This window comes from Zea mays, chromosome 1, assembly GCF_902167145.1.
Source record: "Zea mays cultivar B73 chromosome 1, Zm-B73-REFERENCE-NAM-5.0, whole genome shotgun sequence".
Lineage (NCBI taxonomy): Eukaryota > Viridiplantae > Streptophyta > Magnoliopsida > Poales > Poaceae > Zea > Zea mays.
Genome location: NC_050096.1, coordinates 30997193 through 31015973, shown reverse-complemented (window position 1 = coordinate 31015973; position 18781 = coordinate 30997193). Strand labels below are relative to the sequence as shown.

The following is an 18781-nucleotide window of genomic DNA, read 5'->3' as shown; positions in this document are numbered from 1 at the left end:
TATTTCTCTGTGCCTCACCTTCGTGTGAGCTAGTGGTATTCGATCCTGGATAAGTGGCTTTATCGGACTAGATCCGAGGGACTGACGGGTTATTCCTGTTTAAGTGTGTTGCTGCCCTTTATGGTGCGACTTGGGCACTTAAGCTGGAATAATTCGGGCGGTTCCGCCACAGCTGGTATCGGAGCGAATACCAGTACAGAGAAGTCAATAAGTCATGATTTCCAACTTTTCAAAAGTAAAACTTGCTTAGAAACTAAAGTTGGATAGATGAGGACGATAAGGATAGATCTAAGACGTGAAGCCTTAGGAAATAGATGGGTAGCTAGGTGACTATTTATATAGGTGTCGGCGTTTCGAGACTGGGGGGTCCCTAAGCCGACGAGTGAGTGTGCCGCGTGCCCCAGCCCAGATGGGTCGAGCGCGTGGGCGAGCGCGAAGGGGGGAAAGCGAGGTGGCCGGAGACGGGCGTGAGAGAGGTGGAAATCCCGCGGCCTTAGTGTTCGTCCCGCGCCCAGGTCGGGTGCGCTTGCAGTAGGGGGTTACAAGCGTCCACGCGGGTGAGGGAAGCGAGCGGCCCCAAGAGAGCGCCTGTCCCGTCCTCGTCCCCGCGCGGCCAACCTTCTCTAAGAAGGCCCTGGTCCTTCCTTTTATAGTCGTAAGGAGAGGATCCAGGTGTACAATGGGGGTGTAGCAGAGTGCTACGTGTCTAGCGGAGGGAGAGCTAGCGCCCTAAGTACATGCCAATGTGGCAGCCGGAGAGATCTTGGCACCCAGCTGGCGTGATGTCGTGGCTGTCGGAGGAGCAACGGAGCTTGGCGGAGGGACAGCTGTCGGAGCGGTCGAGTCCTTGCTGACGTCCCCCTGCTTCCGTAAGGGAGCTGAGAGCTGCCGTCGTCACAGGGCACGCGGGGCGCCATCATTGCCTATCTGGCGGAGCTAGCCAGATGGGACACCGGTCTTGTTCTCTGCGGCCCGAGTCGGCTCGGGGTAGGGTGATGATGGCGCTCCCTGTTGACGTGGCGGACCCGCGCCCGAGGCCGGGCGACGTGGGGGCTCCTCCAAAGCTGGGGTCGAGTCTGTCTTCCGTTGCCGAGGCCGAGCCCGAGCCCCTGGGTCGGGCGAGGCGGAGGTCGTTCGGCAGAGGCCAGGGCGGAGTCCGAGCCCTGGGGTCGGGCGAAGCGGAGTTTGTCGTCTTCTGGGGCTGAGCCCGAGTCCGAGCCCTGGGTCGGGCGGAGCGGAGTTCGCCGTCTTCCGGGTCTTAGCCCGAGTCCGAGCCCTGGGTCGGGCGGAGCGGAGTTCGCCGTCTTCCGGGTCTTAGCCCGAGTCCGAGCCCTGGGTCGGGCGGAGCGGAGTTCGCCGTCTTCCGGGTCTTAGCCCGAGTCCGAGCCCTGGGTCGGGCGGAGTGGAGTTCGCCGTCTTCCGGGTCTTAGCCCGAGTCCGAGCCCTGGGTCGGGCGGAGCGGAGTTCGCCGTCTTCCGGGGCTTAGCCCGAGTCTGAGCCCTGGGTCGGGCGGAGCGGAGTTTCCTATGGCACCTTTGGCAGGGCCTGACTGCCTGTCAGTCTCACTCTGTCAAGTGGCACTGCAGTCGGAGTGGCGCAGGCGGCGCTGTCCTTCTGTCAGACCAGTCAGTGGAGCGGCGAAGTGACGGCGGTCACTTCGGCTCTGCCGGGGGGCGCGCGTCAGGATAAAGGTGTCAGGCCACCTTTGCGTTAAATGCTCCTGCGACTTGGTCGGTCGGTGCGGCGATTTAGTCAGGGTTGCTTCTTAGCGAAGGCAAGGCCTCGGGCGAGCCGGAGATGTGTCCGCCGTTAAAGGGGGGCCTCGGGCGAGACGGAAATCCCTAGGGGTCGGCTGCCCTTGCCCGAGGCTAGGCTCGGGCGAGGCGTGATCGAGTCGCTCGTACGGACTGATCCCTGACTTAATCGCACCCATCAGGCCTCTGCAGCTTTATGCTGATGGGGGTTACCAGCTGAGAATTAGGCGTCTTGAGGGTACCCCTAATTATGGTCCCCGACAGTAGCCCCCGAGCCTCGAAGGGAGTGTTAGCACTCGCTTGGAGGCTTTCGTCGCACTTTTTTGCAAGGGGACCAGCCTTTCTCGGTTGCATTTTGTTCCGGTGGGTGCGTGCGAGCGCACCCGCCGGGTGTAGCCCCCGAGGCCTCGGAGGAGTGGTTTCACTCCTTCGAGGTCTTAATGCCTTGCGTAATGCTTTGGATGGTCTGGTGGTTCCCTCATGCGAACTGGCCGTAGCCCGGGTGCACGGTCGGGACCCAAGCTCTCGGGCTGGTATGTTGACGCTGTCAACGGTTCGGCCGGAGCCGGGTTTGCGAGAGCAGCCCCCGAGCCTCCGCACAGGGCGAGAGGGCGATCAGGGACATACTCGGCTTTTTTACATACGCCCCTACGTCGCCTTTCCGCAAGGAGGAGGGGGGGAGAGCGCCATGTTACCCTCGATGGGCACCGAACATGGTGTCTCCGGTGAGCTGCAAGCGGGTAATCCGAGTGGACGTCCATGCCCCGTTCGTTGGGGGTCGGCTAGGGGCCCAGAGGCACGCCCAAAAGTACCTACGGGTGATCTGCCGGACCCGGTCCCCTGGCGACGGGGTCCGAGGGCTCGATGCCTCCCTCCGATGGGATTCCGTTACAAGATCGCTCCCGCTGGTCTCGGAAATGTCCTAGGGTACCTCGGGAGCGCAGCCCGAGCCTTGGTTATGTATCGAACGTACCCCTGGTCATCCCTCGCTCGGCGTCTGAGGCGACTGTGAACCCTTCGGGGGCCAGCCTTCGAACCCCTGATCAGTAATGGGCGCGGAGCCCGAGTAGCCTGAGGCGGCCGTGGAGCCCTTCGGGGGGCCGGCCTTCGAACCTCTAACCAGTAGTGGGTGTAGGGCCCACGCGATCTGAGGCGACTGTTGAACCCCTCGGAGGGCCAGCCTTCGAACCTCTGATCAGTAGGGGGGGCTCGGAGCCCGGTTCCTTCACAGGGAAGGATCCTTTTCGGGGTATCCCCTTTCCCGGTCCCTGTTGCAAGAGATAGAGAAAGAGGAAAAAAGGAAAAGGATACGAAATCGAACGACGTGGCGTACCTTTTTTGGCGCGGTTATTACGGCGAAGGCGAAGCGTCGCCCGCTTCTCCTGCCAGAAACGCCGCCTGTCCCGCCGCGGAGTTAATGCGACGGGGCGAGTGGTTGGCGGGGCGGCCGTTGCGCGTGCGCGAGCCGTTCGAGGGACGGATCACGGGTGCGCCGTCTTCACGCCGTGAGAGGAGGCTCTCTTGCTGCCCCTGGATGGGACGTGAGCCTGGCTGACGACGTGACCGCTGCTCCCGCCCGCCTGCCACCGTCATTACTGCCGGCCCACTTTCGGCCGCATTGACCGTCGCGCCAGGCTGGCGCCGCTGAGTCGTGCGCTGGGTCGCCTCGAGTCGCGGCATTGGTTCCGCAACCGAAGAGGCGCGACGGTGGCGCAAGTGGCGGTGCAGTTGCCTGCATGCAGCATCCGGCGCGCCGGTTGCGTGACGCGTGGGCCGGGGCCTCCATGCTGGCGCGTTGGGAGTCGGAGAAGCGTGTCCACTTGGCGCGGTTGCATGCCGCCTGCATGGTTGCCCACTCCTTCCGCCCGTTGGTCTGGGCAAAAGTGGGGGGTCGCTTGTAACCGCTGGGCGGTTGTGTGCACCACGCGCGGCGCTTTGGCTTCTTCTGCTCTGAGCCGGTTTGCATGACATGCGGGACCCAGCCCCTGCGCCGCAGGGGAGGGCCTTGGAGCGTGTTGGAGAAGACTCAGCCCGTGGCGTTTGGGGGCGCACGTAGGGAGAGTTGCCTTTAAAAGGGGGGCGACCCCTTTCGGAAGGCAACCATGTCTTCTTCCTCCCTTATGCGTCGCGTCTTTCCACCTTCCAAGCCCCCGGATGGGGGGTATCCGCCGTCTTTTCGCCTCATCATTGGTGGAACGCAACTCCGTGGGAGTTGGTACCTTTCAGCCATCGTTCGGCTTCAAGGATTTTCATCACACAGCCCGGTTGCTCCCCTTCGCTGGTGGTCACCCAAGACGGTGACCTCCAGCTCCTGGATGGGGAGAGGCAAACCGGGCTGTGATCCCGCCCTCAGCATCGGGGGTGTTCGTCATCCTCGCTGGGGCGGGGAGCGAGGCGAGCCGGGGCTCTACCTCCTGCGCGGGTCGGCGGACCACCTCCTCTTCCAGCTTCTGGTGGTGGCAATCGTCCTCCCGCGCTGCGACGGAGACGTCCTCCAGTCATGCCGGGGAAGGCGAACTGTTGCTGCCCAGCTAGGATGCAACATTCCGTCCTTTCCCTCGCATTCGCGGCGAGGACGGCAGCGAGGATCTGCAGGTGCGCTTGGGAGCGGCCCGCTCTTTGGCTTTGATGGTTGGTTCGCGTCCCTTGAGCGGGACCACGAACGAAGCCCTCCGGTGGCCGCGTCCACCCGGGACCATGGTTGCTGCTGCAGAGGTCGCTGGCGAGCCTCCCGATGTTCGTTGTCCCGCAGGCTCGAGGTCGCTCATACCCGCGGGGACGGAACCGGAGTTCCGTTTGTAAGGGCACTTTGAATGCCAGTGTCTTTGTTTATCGTGGCTGTCGAGGCCTGAACATGTATGTAGTTTTGGCACGGAGCCGTGTTTTTTCCTCATTTTCGAGCACTAAGTCTCGCCTGTTGATTATCTGAACCGCTTCACCAAGCATGAGTCGCCCCGTGTCAAGGTGACGAGTGAGGTATCCGTATCTCGGAGGCGTAGGAGTCCCTCGGCTCGGTCAGCCTTGGCTGCTTACGTGTACTCTGTCGTTTTCAGGATCCGTTTTTCGAAGTAGTCAAAAAGCACGAAAGATATTCTGGTAAAAGGGATCTTTTTTCGAGGAAAATTTCGACGCAGAGGGGGTCCCCCCCCCTTTTAGCCCCCGAGGGAGGGTCGGGCTTTGCCGAGGTGAGGCCGACCCTTCCTTGATGACTAAACTTTGCGTGGGTGCGAGGTATATGAACAACTTGAAAACATCTTAAGGGTAGAAGCGACGTAGCTGTTTGATGTTCCAAGCGTTGCCGTAGACCTCGCCTTGATTGTTGGCCAGCTTGTATGTTCCGGGCTTCAGAACTTTGGCGATGACGAATGGCCCCTCCCGGGGGGGCGTGAGCTTGTGCCTCCCTTGGGCGTCTTGCCGCAGCCGAAGCACCAGGTCGCCCACCTGGAGGTCTCGGGACCGGACCCCTCGGGCGTGGTAGCGTCGCAGGGACTGCTGGTACCGCGCCGAGTGTAGTAAGGCCCTGTCCCGAGCTTCTTCCAGCTGGTCCAGCGATTCTTCTCGGCTAGCTTGGTTGCTTTGATCGTTGTAGGCCCTCGTCCTCGGGGAGCCGTATTCCAGGTCAGTGGGCAAGATGGCCTCGGCCCCGTAGACCAGGAAGAACGGCGTGAAACCCGTGGCTCGGCTTGGCGTTGTCCTCAGGCTCCAGATCACCGAGGGGAGTTCCTTCATCCATCGCTTGCCGAACTTGTTGAGGTCGTTGTAAATCCGGGGCTTGAGCCCTTGTAGAATCATGCCGTTGGCACGCTCTACTTGCCCATTCGACATGGGATGAGCCACAGCGGCCCAGTCCACCCGGATGTGGTGATCCTCGCAAAAATCCAAGAATTTTTTGCCGGTGAACTGGGTACCGTTGTCAGTGATGATGGAGTTTGGGACCCCGAAGCGATGGATGATGTTGGTGAAGAACGCCACCGCCTGCTCGGACCTGATGCTGTTCAGGGGTCGGACCTCGATCCACTTGGAGAATTTGTCGATGGCGACCAGCAGGTGCGTGTAGCCCCCGGGCGCCTTCTGCAAGGGGCCGACGAGGTCCAGACCCCATACAGCAAAGGGCCAGGTGATGGGTATCGTCTGCAGAGCCTGAGCGGGCAGGTGGGTCTGCTTCGCATAGAATTGGCACCCTTCGCAGGTGCGGACAATCCTAGTGGCGTCAGCCACCGCCGTTGGCCAGTAGAAGCCTTGTCGGAAAGCATTCCCGACAAGGGCTCGAGGCGCTGCATGATGGCCGCAAGCCCCCGAGTGTATTTCTTGCAGGAGTTCCTGACCTTCGGCGATGGAGATGCATCGCTGGAGGATGCCCGAGGGGCTGCGGTGGTAGAGCTCCTCCTCATCGCCCAGCAAGACGAACGACTTAGCGCGTCGCGCTACCCGCCGAGCCTCGGCTTGGTCGAGGGGTAGCTCTCCTTGGCGGAGATATTGCAGGTACGGGGCCTGCCAATTTCGATCAGGCGTGGCCCCGCTCTGCTCCTCCTCGACGTCCAGTGCCTCGCCCTCGGGGGCCGAGGGTACCTCGGGCTGAACCGAGGGCGCCTCGGGCCGAGCCGAGGGTGCCTCGGGCTGTGCCGAGGGTGCCTCGGGCTCGGGCATGTCGTCGATCTTGACGGAGGGTTGATGCAGATCCCGGGAGAAGACGTCCGTGGAAACCGTTGTTCGCCCCGAGGCTATTTTAGCCAGCTCGTCCGCAGTCTCGTTGTAGCGCCGAGCGATGTGGTTGAGCTCGAGCCCGTAGAACTTGTCTTCCAGGCGCCGAACCTCATCGCAGTAGGCCTCCATCTTCGGGTCGCGGCAGTGGGAGTTCTTCATGACTTGGTCGATGATGAGCTGCGAGTCACCGCGGGCGTCGAGGCGTCTGACCCCTAGCTCGATGGCGATCCGCAACCCGTTGACCAGAGCCTCGTACTCAGCCACATTGTTGGACGCCGGGAAATGGAGGCGTAGCACGTAGCGTAGGTGTTTCCCGAGGGGCGAGATGAAGAGCAGGCCCACTCCGGCTCTCGTCTTCATCAGCGACCCGTCGAAAAACATGGTCCAGAGCTCCGGTTGGATCGGAGCCGTCGGCAGCTGGGTGTCGACCCATTCAGCTACGAAGTCCGCCAACACCTGGGACTTGATGGCCTTCCGAGGGGCGAACGAGATTGTTTTGCCCATGATTTCCACCGCCCACTTTGCGATCCTGCCCGAGGCCTCTTGGCACTGGATGATCTCCCCCAGGGGGAAGGATGACACCACAGTTACCGGATGAGACTCGAAGTAATGTCGTAACTTCCGCCTCGTCAGGATCACATCATACAGCAGCTTCTGAACTTGTGGGTAGCGGATCTTGGTCTCGGACAGTACCTCGCTGACGAAGTAGACTGGCCTCTGAACGGGCAATGCATGCCCTTCTTCTTGCCTCTCGACCACAATCGCGGCGCTAACCACCTGAGTGGTCGCGGCGACGTAGACCAAGAGGGCTTCTCCATCAGCTGGGGGCACCAAGATAGGCGCCTTTGTAAGGAGCGCCTTCAGGTTCCCGAGAGCTTCCTCAGCCTTAGGGGTCCAAGCGAAACACTCGGCCTTCCTCAAGAGGCGGTACAGAGGCAGACCTCTTTCGCCGAGGCGTGAGATGAAGCGGCTCAAGGCCGCGAGACATCCCATGACCTTCTGTACGCCTTTTAAGTCCTTGATGGGCCCCATGCTGGTGATAGCTGCGATCTTCTCCGGGTTGGCTTCGATGCCTCGCTCGGAGACGATGAACCCCAAGAGCATGCCCCGGGGCACCCCGAAGACACACTTCTCGGGATTGAGCTTGACGCCTTTCGCCTTGAGACATCGGAATGTCACTTCAAGGTCGGAGAGGAGGTCGGAAGCCTTCCTTGTCTTGACTACGATGTCATCGATGTAGGCCTCGACCGTGCGACCGATGTGTTCGCCGAACACATGGTTCATGCACCGCTGGTACGTCGCGCCCGCATTCCTCAAGCCGAACGGCATGGTGACGTAGCAGTACATGCCGAAGGGCGTGATGAAAGAAGTCGCGAGCTGGTCAGACTCTTTCATCCGGATTTGGTGATACCCTGAGTAGGCATCGAGGAAGGACAGGGTTTCGCACCCAGCAGTGGAATCCACGATCTGATCGATGCGAGGTAGAGGGTAGGGAACCTTCGGACATGCTTTGTTGAGACCAGTGTAGTCTACACACATCCGCCATTTCCCCCCTTTCTTCCTCACAAGCACAGGGTTGGCAAGCCATTCGGGATGGAATACCTCTTTGATGAACCCTGCTGCCATTAGCTTGTGGATCTCCTCGCCTATCACTCTGCGCTTCTCCTCGTCGAATCGGCGCAGAGGCTGTCTGACAGGTCGGGCTCCGGCCCGAATATCCAGCGAGTGCTCGGCGACATCCCTCGGTATGCCGGGCATGTCCGAGGGACTCCACGCAAAGACGTCGGCGTTTGCGCGGAGAAAGTCGACGAGCACTGCTTCCTATTTGGGGTCGAGCCCGGAACCGATCCGGATCTGCTTGGAGGTGTCGCCACTGGGGTCGAGGGGGACGGCCTTAACCGTCTCCGCTGGCTCGAAGTTGCCGGCATGACGCTTCACATCTGGCACCTCTTTGGAGAGGTTCTCCAGGTCGGCGATGAGGGCCTCGGACTCGGCGAGGGCCTCGGCGTATTCCACGCACTCCACGTCGCATTCGAACGCGTGTTTGTACGTGGGGCCGACGGTGATGACCCCGTTGGGGCCCGGCATCTTGAGCTTCAGGTAGGTGTAGTTGGGGACGGCCATGAACTTCGCGTAGCATGGCCTTCCCAGTACCGCGTGGTAGGTTCCTCGGAACCCGACCACCTCGAACGTCAAGGTCTCCCTTCGGAAGTTGGAGGGCGTTCCGAAGCAGACGGGAAGGTCGAGTCGTCCGAGGGGCTGGACGCGCTTCCCAGGGATGATCCCGTGGAAGGGCGCAGCGCCTGCTCGGACGGAGGACAGATCGACGCGCAGGAGCCTGAGGGTCTCGGCGTAGATGATGTTGAGGCAGCTGCCCCCATCCATCAGGACCTTGGTGAGCCTGACGTCGCCGACGATGGGGTCGACGACGAGCGGGTATTTTCCCGGGCTCGGCACGTGGTCGGGGTGGTCAGCTTGGTCGAAAGTGATGGGCTTGTCGGACCAGTCTAGGTAGACTGGCGCCGCCACCTTCACCGAGCAGACCTCCCGGCGCTCTTGCTTGCGATGCCGAGCCGAGGCATTCGCCGCATGCCCTCCGTAGATCATGAAGCAGTCGTGGACCTCGGGGAACTCTCCTGCTTGGTGATCTTCCTTTTTGTCGTCGTCGCGGGCCCTGCCACCCTCTGCGGGTGGCCCGACCTTGTGGAAGTGGCGCCGAAGCATGACGCACTCCTCGAGGGTGTGCTTGACGGGCCCCTGATGATAGGGGCACGGCTCCTTAAGCATCTTGTCGAAGAGGTTAGCACCTCCGGGGGGCTTCCGAGGGTTCTTGTACTCGGCGGTGGCGACAAGGTCCGCGTCGGCGGCGTCGCGTTTCGATTGCGACTTCTTCTTGCCTTTCCTCTTGGCGCCGCGCTGAGTAGATGCCTCGGGAGCCTCTTCCGATGGGCGGCCCTGGGGCTGCTTGTCCTTTCGGAAGATAGCCTCGACCACCTCCTGGCCAGAGGCGAACTTGGTGGCGATGTCCATCAGCTCGCTCGCCCTGGTGGGGGTCTTGCGACCCAACTTACTCACCAGGTCACGGCAGGTGGTGCCGGCAAGGAACGCGCCGATGACATCCGAGTCGGTGATGTTGGGCAGCTCGGTGCGCTGCTTCGAGAATCGTCGGATGTAGTCCCGAAGTGACTCTCCCGGCTGTTGCCGGTAGCTCCGGAGGTCCCAGGAATTCCTGGGGCGCACGTACGTGCCCTGGAAATTGCCGGCGAAGGCTTGGACCAAGTCATCCCAGTTGGAGATCTGCCCCAGAGGCAGGTGCTCCAACCAGGCGCGAGCGGTGTCGGAGATGAACAGGGGGAGGTTACGGATGATGAGGTTGTCGTCGTCCGTTCCACCCAGTTGGCAGGCCAGGCGGTAGTCCGCGAGCCACAGTTCCGGTCTCGTTTCCCCCGAGTACTTTGTGATAGTGGTCGGGGGTCGGAACCGGGTCGGGAACGGCGCCTGTCGGATGGCCCGACTGAAGGCCTGCGGACCGGGTGGTTCGGGCGAGGGACTCCGATCCTCCCCGCTGTCATAGCGTCCCCCACGCCTGGGGTGGTAGCCTCGGCGCACCCTTTCGTCGAGGTGGGCCCGACGGTCGCGACGATGGTGCTCGTTGCCGAGGTGGCCCGGGGCCGCAGGCGTGGTGTTGCGCGTGCGCCCGGTGTAGACCGAGGCTTCCCGCATGAATCGGGAAGTCGCGGCATGAGGTTCCGAGGGGTACCCCTGCCTTCGGGAGGCAGAGCTCTCGGCCCGTCGGGCCGCAGCGCCTTCCAGGAGATTCTTGAGCTCTCCCTGGATTCGCCGACCCTCGGTGGTTGATGACTCCGGCATCGCGCGGAGGAGCATCGCTGCGGCTGCCAGGTTCTGACCGACCCCGCTGGATGTGGGCAGCGGCCTGACCCTGACGTCGTTGGCGACGCGGTGCTGGAAACCTTGGGGCAGGTGGCGCATTTCTCTGGCCGGGGGTTGGCCCGCCCATACCTGCTCGATGTCCCGACGGATCGGCTCAAGCGCTCCTGCTCCCTCGTCGAGCCTGGCCTGCGCCCCGCGGACTTGCTCGAGCTGTGGGTCGTGACCCCCCGCCGGAACGGGGACCACAGCTAGCTCCCGCGGGATGTCGGCGCGAGGCACCGGCCTAGGAAGATCACCGTCCTCCGGCATGCCGAGATGGTTGCCTTCGGAGGGATCCCCTAGCTCGACGTGGAAACATTCGCGGCTTGGGCCACAGTCCTCGTCATCAAGGCTGTGGCTACCGTCGGAACAGTCGGAGAGGCAGTAGTCACATGCGGTCATAAAGTCCCGCATGGCACTGAGGTTGCCAAATCCGGAGAAATCCCAACAGATGCTGGGATCGTCGTCTTCCTCGGACCCAGAGGGCCCGTAGGTCGAGACGTCCGTCAACCGGTCCCAAGGCGACCGCATACGAAACCCCAGTGGGGTTGCACTCGCCTCAACGAGAGCGCCCGCCAAAGCAAGGTCGCTAGGCGGGTTGAGGCCGAGTCGAAATGATGTAAGATGGGAATTAGTCGGTACCTTCTGGTCGACGAGGAGCGACATAGTCGCGTCGGGGACTGGTTGCACCGTCGTCTCAGGTACGAGGGCGACGTCCTACAAGCTCTCCGCGAGTGCGCTGGCGTCGTCCACTTGCTCAGGATTGGCGTGTCGCGGGGGGACGGCGCTCGCCTTCGTCTCGAACGCGAGGTCGACGCCCGGCGTGCCCTCCGTTGGGGCGCTGGGGACGTCGATTCGCTCGACAGCCGATGAAGCGCGGCCTCCCGCTTGGCCTTGGTTGCCCCGCCTCCTCCTCCGTTGGCGGGGGAGAGGACGGGGCGAGCTCGAATGTTGTTCCTCCACCATGCGGGGAAGATGTCGTCGATTCCGCCGCCGGCGGGCGGGTTGTCGGCCGCCATTGTCGTTGTCGCGCGGCGGTGGAAGGAGTATCATGTCGTAGCTGCCGTCGAAGGACATGAACTCAAGACTCCCGAAACGGAGCACCGTCCCGGGCCGGAGAGGTTGCTGGAGACTGCCCATCTGGAGCTTGACGGGAAGCTGTTCGTCAGCACGCAGCAGGCCCCTACCTGGCGCGCCAACTGTCGGCGTTTCGAGACCGGGGGGTCCCTAAGCCGACGAGTGAGTGTGCCGCGTGCCCCAGCCCAGATGGGTCGAGCGCGTGGGCGAGCGCGAAGGGGGGAAAGCGAGGTGGCCGGAGACGAGCGTGAGAGAGGTGGAAATCTCGCGGCCTTCGTGTTCGTCCCGCGCCCAGGTCGGGTGCGCTTGCAGTAGGGGGTTACAAGCGTCCACGCGGGTGAGGGAAGCGAGCGGCCCCAAGAGAGCGCCTGTCTCGTCCTCGTCCCCGCGCGGCCAACCTTCTCTAAGAAGGCCCTGGTCCTTCCTTTTATAGTCGTAAGGAGAGGATCCAGGTGTACAATGGGGGTGTAGCAGAGTGCTACGTGTCTAGCGAAGGGAGAGCTAGCGCCCTAAGTACATGCCAATGTGGCAGCCGGAGAGATCTTGGCACCCAGCTGGCGTGATGTCGTGGCTGTCGGAGGAGCAACGGAGCTTGGCGGAGGGACAACTGTCGGAGCGGTCGAGTCCTTGCTGACGTCCCCCTGCTTCCGTAAGGGAGCTGAGAGCCGCCGTCGTCACAGGGCACGCGGGGCGCCATCATTGCCTATCTGGCGGAGCTAGCCAGATGGGACACCGGTCTTGTTCTCTGCGGCCCGAGTCGGCTCGGGGTAGGGTGATGATGGCGCTCCCTGTTGACGTGGCGGGCCCGCGCTCGAGGCCGGGCGACGTGGGGGCTCCTCCGAAGCTGGGGTCGAGTCTGTCTTCCGTTGCCGAGGCCGAGCCCGAGCCCCTGGGTCGGGCGAGGCGGAGGTCGTTCGGCAGAGGCCAGGGCGGAGTCCGAGCCCTGGGGTCGGGCGAAGCGGAGTTCGTCGTCTTCTGGGGCTGAGCCCGAGTCCGAGCCCTGGGTCGGACGGAGTAGAGTTCGCCGTCTTCCGGGTCTTAGCCCGAGTCCGAGCCCTGGGTCGGGCGGAGCGGAGTTCGCCGTCTTCCGGGTCTTAGCCCGAGTCCGAGCGCTGGGTCGGGCGGAGCGGAGTTCGCCGTCTTTCGGGTCTTAGCCCGAGTCCGAGCCCTGGGTCGGGCGGAGCGGAGTTCGCCGTCTTCCGGGTCTTAGCCCGAGTCCGAGCCCTGGGTCGGGCGGAGCGGAGTTCGCCGTCTTCCGGGTCTTAGCCCGAGTCCGAGCCCTGGGTCGGGCGGAGCGGAGTTCGCCGTCTTCCGGGGCTTAGCCCGAGTCCGAGCCCTGGGTCGGGCGGAGCGGAGTTTCCTATGGCGCCTTTGGCAGGGCCTGACTGCCTGTCAGTCTCACTCTGTCAAGTGGCACTGCAGTCGGAGTGGCGCAGGCGGCGCTGTCCTTCTGTCAGACCGGTCAGTGGAGCGGCGAAGTGACGACGGTCACTTCGGCTCTGCCGGGGGGCGCGCGTCAGGATAAAGGTGTCAGACCACCTTTGCGTTAAATGCTCCTGCGACTTGGTCGGTCGGTGCGGCGATTTAGTCAGGGTTGCTTCTTAGCGAAGGCAAGGCCTCGGGCGAGCCGGAGATGTGTCCGCCGTTAAAGGGGGGCCTCGGGCGAGATGGAAATCCCTAGGGGTCGGCTGCCCTTGCCCGAGGCTAGGCTCGGGCGAGGCGTGATCGAGTCGCTCGTACGGACTGATCCCTGACTTAATCGCACCCATCAGGCCTCTGCAGCTTTATGCTGATGGGGGTTACCAGCTGAGAATTAGGCGTCTTGAGGGTACCCCTAATTATGGTCCCCGACAATAGGCCATAAAGGCTACTAATACTATTAATAGGGATGCTGTAGAAGCACCCAAAAAATTAGTTAGGTCTGAGAAGACGACTAGAATGAGCATGCATCATGATTGCCGCATTATAATTGTCTCTTGTGCATCAACATGCTTCCCTCACCCTTATTCCAATAATAAGAACTTGTGAATAATGTGATGTACTACTATGTTAGAAATGTCTTACCTCGTGTCAGATTGGTAAGTCTTGATAGGTCGTGTTATGTGTTTCTCTTGTCTTCTATCTAGGTGGTATTGTAATTGTTCAACCCTTTTTGCTAATAAAAATTGTTGCTTGTTTTGCCAATAAAAGACCCCCCCTCCAAGCAACCCTGAGTTTAGCAAGTGAAACCCTTAAAAAATCTAATCACATGATGGTGTTAGTGTTTTTCGAACCCTTGCGTGTTTTACCCTTGAAGTTACACCTACACAACTTGTAGATTCCCATAGCTTGACCCCTAAATCAACTAAAGCTTCCTTGTGCACTTGTTGTGTCAAAAAAATGTTGTTAGGTCCAGTTGCGGAAACCATATGCAAGCCATGTTTCTTTCCGTAAATCCTTAATCCAAAACTTCATAGCATTTTTGTTGATCATCCTAGCTGGTCTTGTTTGCCTACCTCTCCTTTCGCCTAGATCTGGTAATCTTTTCCTTGTGAATCATGTTGTGGCTTTATCATCCGAATCTCTGGATCCCTTAATGATTCTGCCCCATTATCTGGATATCTGCTATAACCCATTCTCAAGTATCAGATGTTGATCTTGCCTAAATCTCTCATTTCTAGTCATTCTCATATCCCTTCTTCAAGGATCATGACACTGCTTTATCAATTTTTATCTCTAAACAGTGTATCCATTTGGTTCAATGGATTTTTGCTATTGTCTATAGTTCTCTTATGTCTCTAAAAGCTTATCGATCTTGATCTCATGGTTGGTTCCTCCTCATATCAAATATCATACTAGTCTCTTGCCTGATAATCTCCATGTTGATCATAAAATAATTCTCTAAGTTGAAGAAAATTCTCATGTGATGCTCTTTTTCCAACAATCTCTGCTTCAACTCCGGTCACATTCTTATTTTCTGAGCCATACTCTCATGGGCTCCATCTGTCTGTGCTATGTGAATTTCTCATTTGTTGCGTTTGGTAATGGTATTATGACCAACGACTGATGGTGCCGCGACGAAACCGAGAGCCTTCTATGGTGCACACATGGTCGAGCTGCTCGGCACGCGCGGGTATCGTGGTTAATAGTTGTGATCCATTACGAGACTATACTAATGTGCTATCTTTTGTGGACATTCTCTCTGAGTGATCGCTGCATTTTGTCTCAATATGTCGCGATATTCTATCCAAATATATCTTTAGTATCTTTTCGAGTGACATCTCATGAATTTGCATCTATCCTCAGCCTGGAGTTACATGCTTCTCCACCCTTAAAGATCCTCATTCGAATCTCGGGACGAGATTCTTTTAAGGGGGGAAGGCTGTGACACCCCAGGTGTCTATTTCACGTTATATCGGGAGATTTATCCTAATCTCGGATGCTCAGTGAAAAATTCTATTTCTCGATCGCGTTTATCTCCAATTATCAAGTTACTTGTGAAGGTTTCACCGATTTCTGATTTTATTCGATCTCAAGGACAGTCAAATTTGGAGCCTGTTAAAAACTTTTACTTCTCGGAACGAATGCAAATTCGGTAATCAATCTCGATTTATAAATCTCGTCTAAAACTCATTTAATTAGGCGCTCGACAATTGCTAGTCGAGCTGTGTCCGAATCCAATTTCTCGATGTTCGATCTGTGTCCAAAAATTAATCCGAGCCCGTGCTCTCAAACGGGATACTCCACGTGTTGGCACCTATTTAATTTTATCCAACTCGGCTTAAAATCTCTATGTCCAATCTAAATTCGAAAATCAGCATCAGCAATGATTTTTATTAATCCGATTCGCTTTAATTCGATAACGAATCCGAAGCCGATTGATCTCGATTCATTTTATTTCTACTTATGCGCGAGAATTTAATTCCCAAGCAACAACCAAATAAAATGTCTCGGTCTATTTTATTCTGTGGCCTCTCGTTCATCCGTACGTTAGTTCGCTCTATTCCCTGCGTAGGTCTCAGCCAACGAATAAGTGCTGCGTAAATCGGTCGACAGATGACCACTTCTCTCCAACCAATAATTGCTGCCGTCCTCATAAACAACTCATACAGGAGCTCTTGTCTCAGAGAAATAAAATAAAGTTACTTAGCTCCTAAGCAATCAGCCTTTTTATCCTTAAATATTTCATCAGCAGTTGTCTTATTTTCTCCCGCACGCACAGAGGCTACACACGCACGCCAACACCTGGTCCTGGCGCTCGGCCCCGTGCTCTCTGCGCTAATGGCTGCAGCCGGCCACTAAAAAATGCCGCCCAAATTGACCAATGTGTGGCTGTCCAGTCTCTGCTCCAATGGGTGATGCCGTTTCCTCCTAGCCAATCACCCTGTTGCAGCCACCCTTTAAGCGTCGCTCCTCTGTTCCTTAGCGCAGAAGCATTTTTCCTGGCCACCAGTTTCTCACGCACACAGCCTGCTCGTCTTCCACCTCCGGCCATCTTCCTCCCTTTGCTCCTGCTCGTCCATGGAGCCCTGGTGACCGTGCCCCTCACATGGACGCGCCCCTTGCTCGTGATCTCCCCAGGACCGAGCGCCCCTCCCCAACTCTCCTACACCCTCAAGTCGAGTGGGCTCTCTCCATGGGTGAAGCTTAGGCGCCGATGCTCTCCTTCTCTGGTTCGACATGTCAGCTTGGTGCCCTCTCTCTCATGCCCGATCCTGAGGTCCCTGCCTCGACCTCCACATCGGCCTCCATGGCACTCTTCTCCCTGGGCACCTAGACGTGTGCGCCCCCTTCCCTGCTCTTGCCGCGACGAGCTCCTTCCCTCCAAGCACCAGCCTTGGACGCCAGGCCGCAGGCCATAGTTCCCGTGCACTTGTCCGCAGCCAGGTTCGTGTAGCCACCGTCGAGCTCGATCAATCTTCTTCCCCACCATGCTGCACCGAATCTGAGCTCCCCTGGCATTTTTTTCCTGCAGAAAAACTCCTCGTGGGCTCTGGAAGTGCCCAGCTCGCACCGGAGCGTGGCGAGGCTTGACTAACACCCAGCCATGGTGGCTGTAGGCTGAGCAGACCCCTCTGCTCCAGCCATGGCGCGGACCTCCTCTGGTCCGAGCTCGAGCAGTGAACTCTCCGTGGCGCCTTCCCCTGCAATTTTCCCCTTCCTCCCCTCTACTTCTGTGGCGCTCAGCACTCCTGCCACAGGTCCGGCTGCAGCAAGCGCTCTTTTTTCCCATGGCCGAGCAGGCGCTCCCAACAGCCGTGATGCCTGGTTTCTCTCCCTAGCCACTACGCCGTCATGCTCCCTCTACCCCTGCTTTTTTTCAGGACGCCGAGCACCCTCCCCACAGGTCGCTTTTTCCAGCTGCGCCGGACACTGTGATTTGGCCGCGTCGCGTCCAGGACTCCCATGGCTGCCTCCCTGGCGTACCTCGCGCAGCAGTCGCGACGCCAGTTCGCGCAGCCACGTGAATCTCCTTTGCGTCACGCCCTCGGCGTGCTCGACATAATGCCGCAGCAAGCCTGCAGCAGCAGCCCCGGATCCCCTCCGCATCGAGAGCAGCCGCGTCGTCGATCCGTGCAACCCCGACGTCTCCGTGTCTTGCTTCGCCGTCAATCTGCGCAGTCCCGTGTGTAATAATTATAAAATCGCAGCCCCGTGTTGCTTGATTTTATAAAATGACTGAACAAATAAACTGTGTAATAATTATGCATATCGTTTAATCGCAACCCCTTGTCGTTGTCGCGCTTCGCGCGTCGTTTCTCGACAGAAAGCCAAACCAACATGCACACATGCACAACACCAATCGGATTTCGGCCAGGTTGTTCGATTTAGAAAAATTGTGGTTTTTGTTTTATTTACGATTCAATCGATGGCGTGAATATGTGTGTGAAAATATAATTGTATGAATGAACGCGTGTAGAGAAGAAACTGAAGTAGAAAAGAACTCGGACATTTTTATATTTTGATAGGAAAATTATGCGATGCGTTGTTTGATGTGAAAAACTAAGTTACAAAATGTGGATTATGTTTTGGGAAATGCATCGATATGTGTTTATGTGAAAAGTATAATTGTTCTATGCAATGTGCTGGGATTCGTGATTATATCGGGGATATATTTATTGATGTGACGAGTAGTTTAGAAAATGCTAGTTGCGTGTAGGATGTATTGTTAATACATGAGTGTCGGGGTTCATATATTAGTGGTCGCGCCACATTGATCGAAGTGTCTCGAGTGCACGCCATAATATGGTTGTATGCGAGACCGGGTTATGTGCGTGACGAGTTAGTAAAAATCTATCGGTGTCACTTGTGTTAAGTTGAGGTTTATTTGCGCGTGGAAAGTAATAATGTGCTTAATACCTAGAACTCTTAGTGGATAGTAGGAATTGTTTTGGCTTATATAGATAGGTGGTGACATGCCAAAGTAGTCGTCACTTCTCTATATTTATGGGTCGAATCGTAACGATGCGTATTATGCGTTCGTTCAATTATGCGTCGCATATAGTGTATGATTGTGCTCACAATTTTGAGTAGACGCTTCAAGTAAGTCAAGTAGATACAAGTGTGTAATGGAGTTAGTTGTCTTAGGATAAATATTGAAATACTCGGATCGTATGATAAACATCTATGCGTTCATAATTCGGGAAGTAAATGCATGGTGATTGCGATCTGGAGATTAGTGGTTTACGGTTCGTATAAATTGGTCGATGTGCGAAAATACTTGTGAATCTGTGTGTTTATAAAAATGTTGTAGTATATGTGTTGTCTCGGATTGCGATAATAAGAGGCAAGCCGACGTGTAGGATGTATACCGACCTATGTGGTTGCTCTAGTTAGCCAAATTGTTAGATGGTTTGGTTAAGTGCGTAATCGCAATAAATTGCTTGTTGTAGTCTAAATGTGTATGGTTATGGTCGCGGGTAAAATTAGTGGTGTTCATGTGATGTCTAAGTAAAAATACAAATTAGTGTGTGAAGGGCGCAATCGATATACACATTTATACCGGGTTTGATTATTGTGGTGAATATGTTTGTTGATTGTGTACGGTAATTCTAACGCGCGAAATAACTTGTATAAAATTAGTAAGTCTACTTATTAGTCCTTATTTGATTAATTTAACGCTAACAAATGGTAAATTGTTAGAATGGTTCGAGTCTCTAAAACGCGGCAATTCTTGAAGTAAATAGGAGCTGAAATTATTAGTTGCTGTTTTGGACTGCACGCAGTGATTTCCCCGTGCTGTATGTTTGATGAACCAAATTGTGTTTTCTGTAGATATGTGCTATAGAAAAGTGGTAGATAACTTTATTATCTTGCTGGTGTTAAAATTTGATAGG

General features: G+C 57.5%; 1 pseudogene; it reads right to left on the bottom strand.

Annotated features, from left to right (window-relative positions):
- Positions 1-15862: 15862 nt before the first annotated feature.
- LOC109943603 (uncharacterized) lies at positions 15863-18090 on the bottom strand (annotated as a pseudogene).
- Positions 18091-18781: the final 691 nt, after the last annotated feature.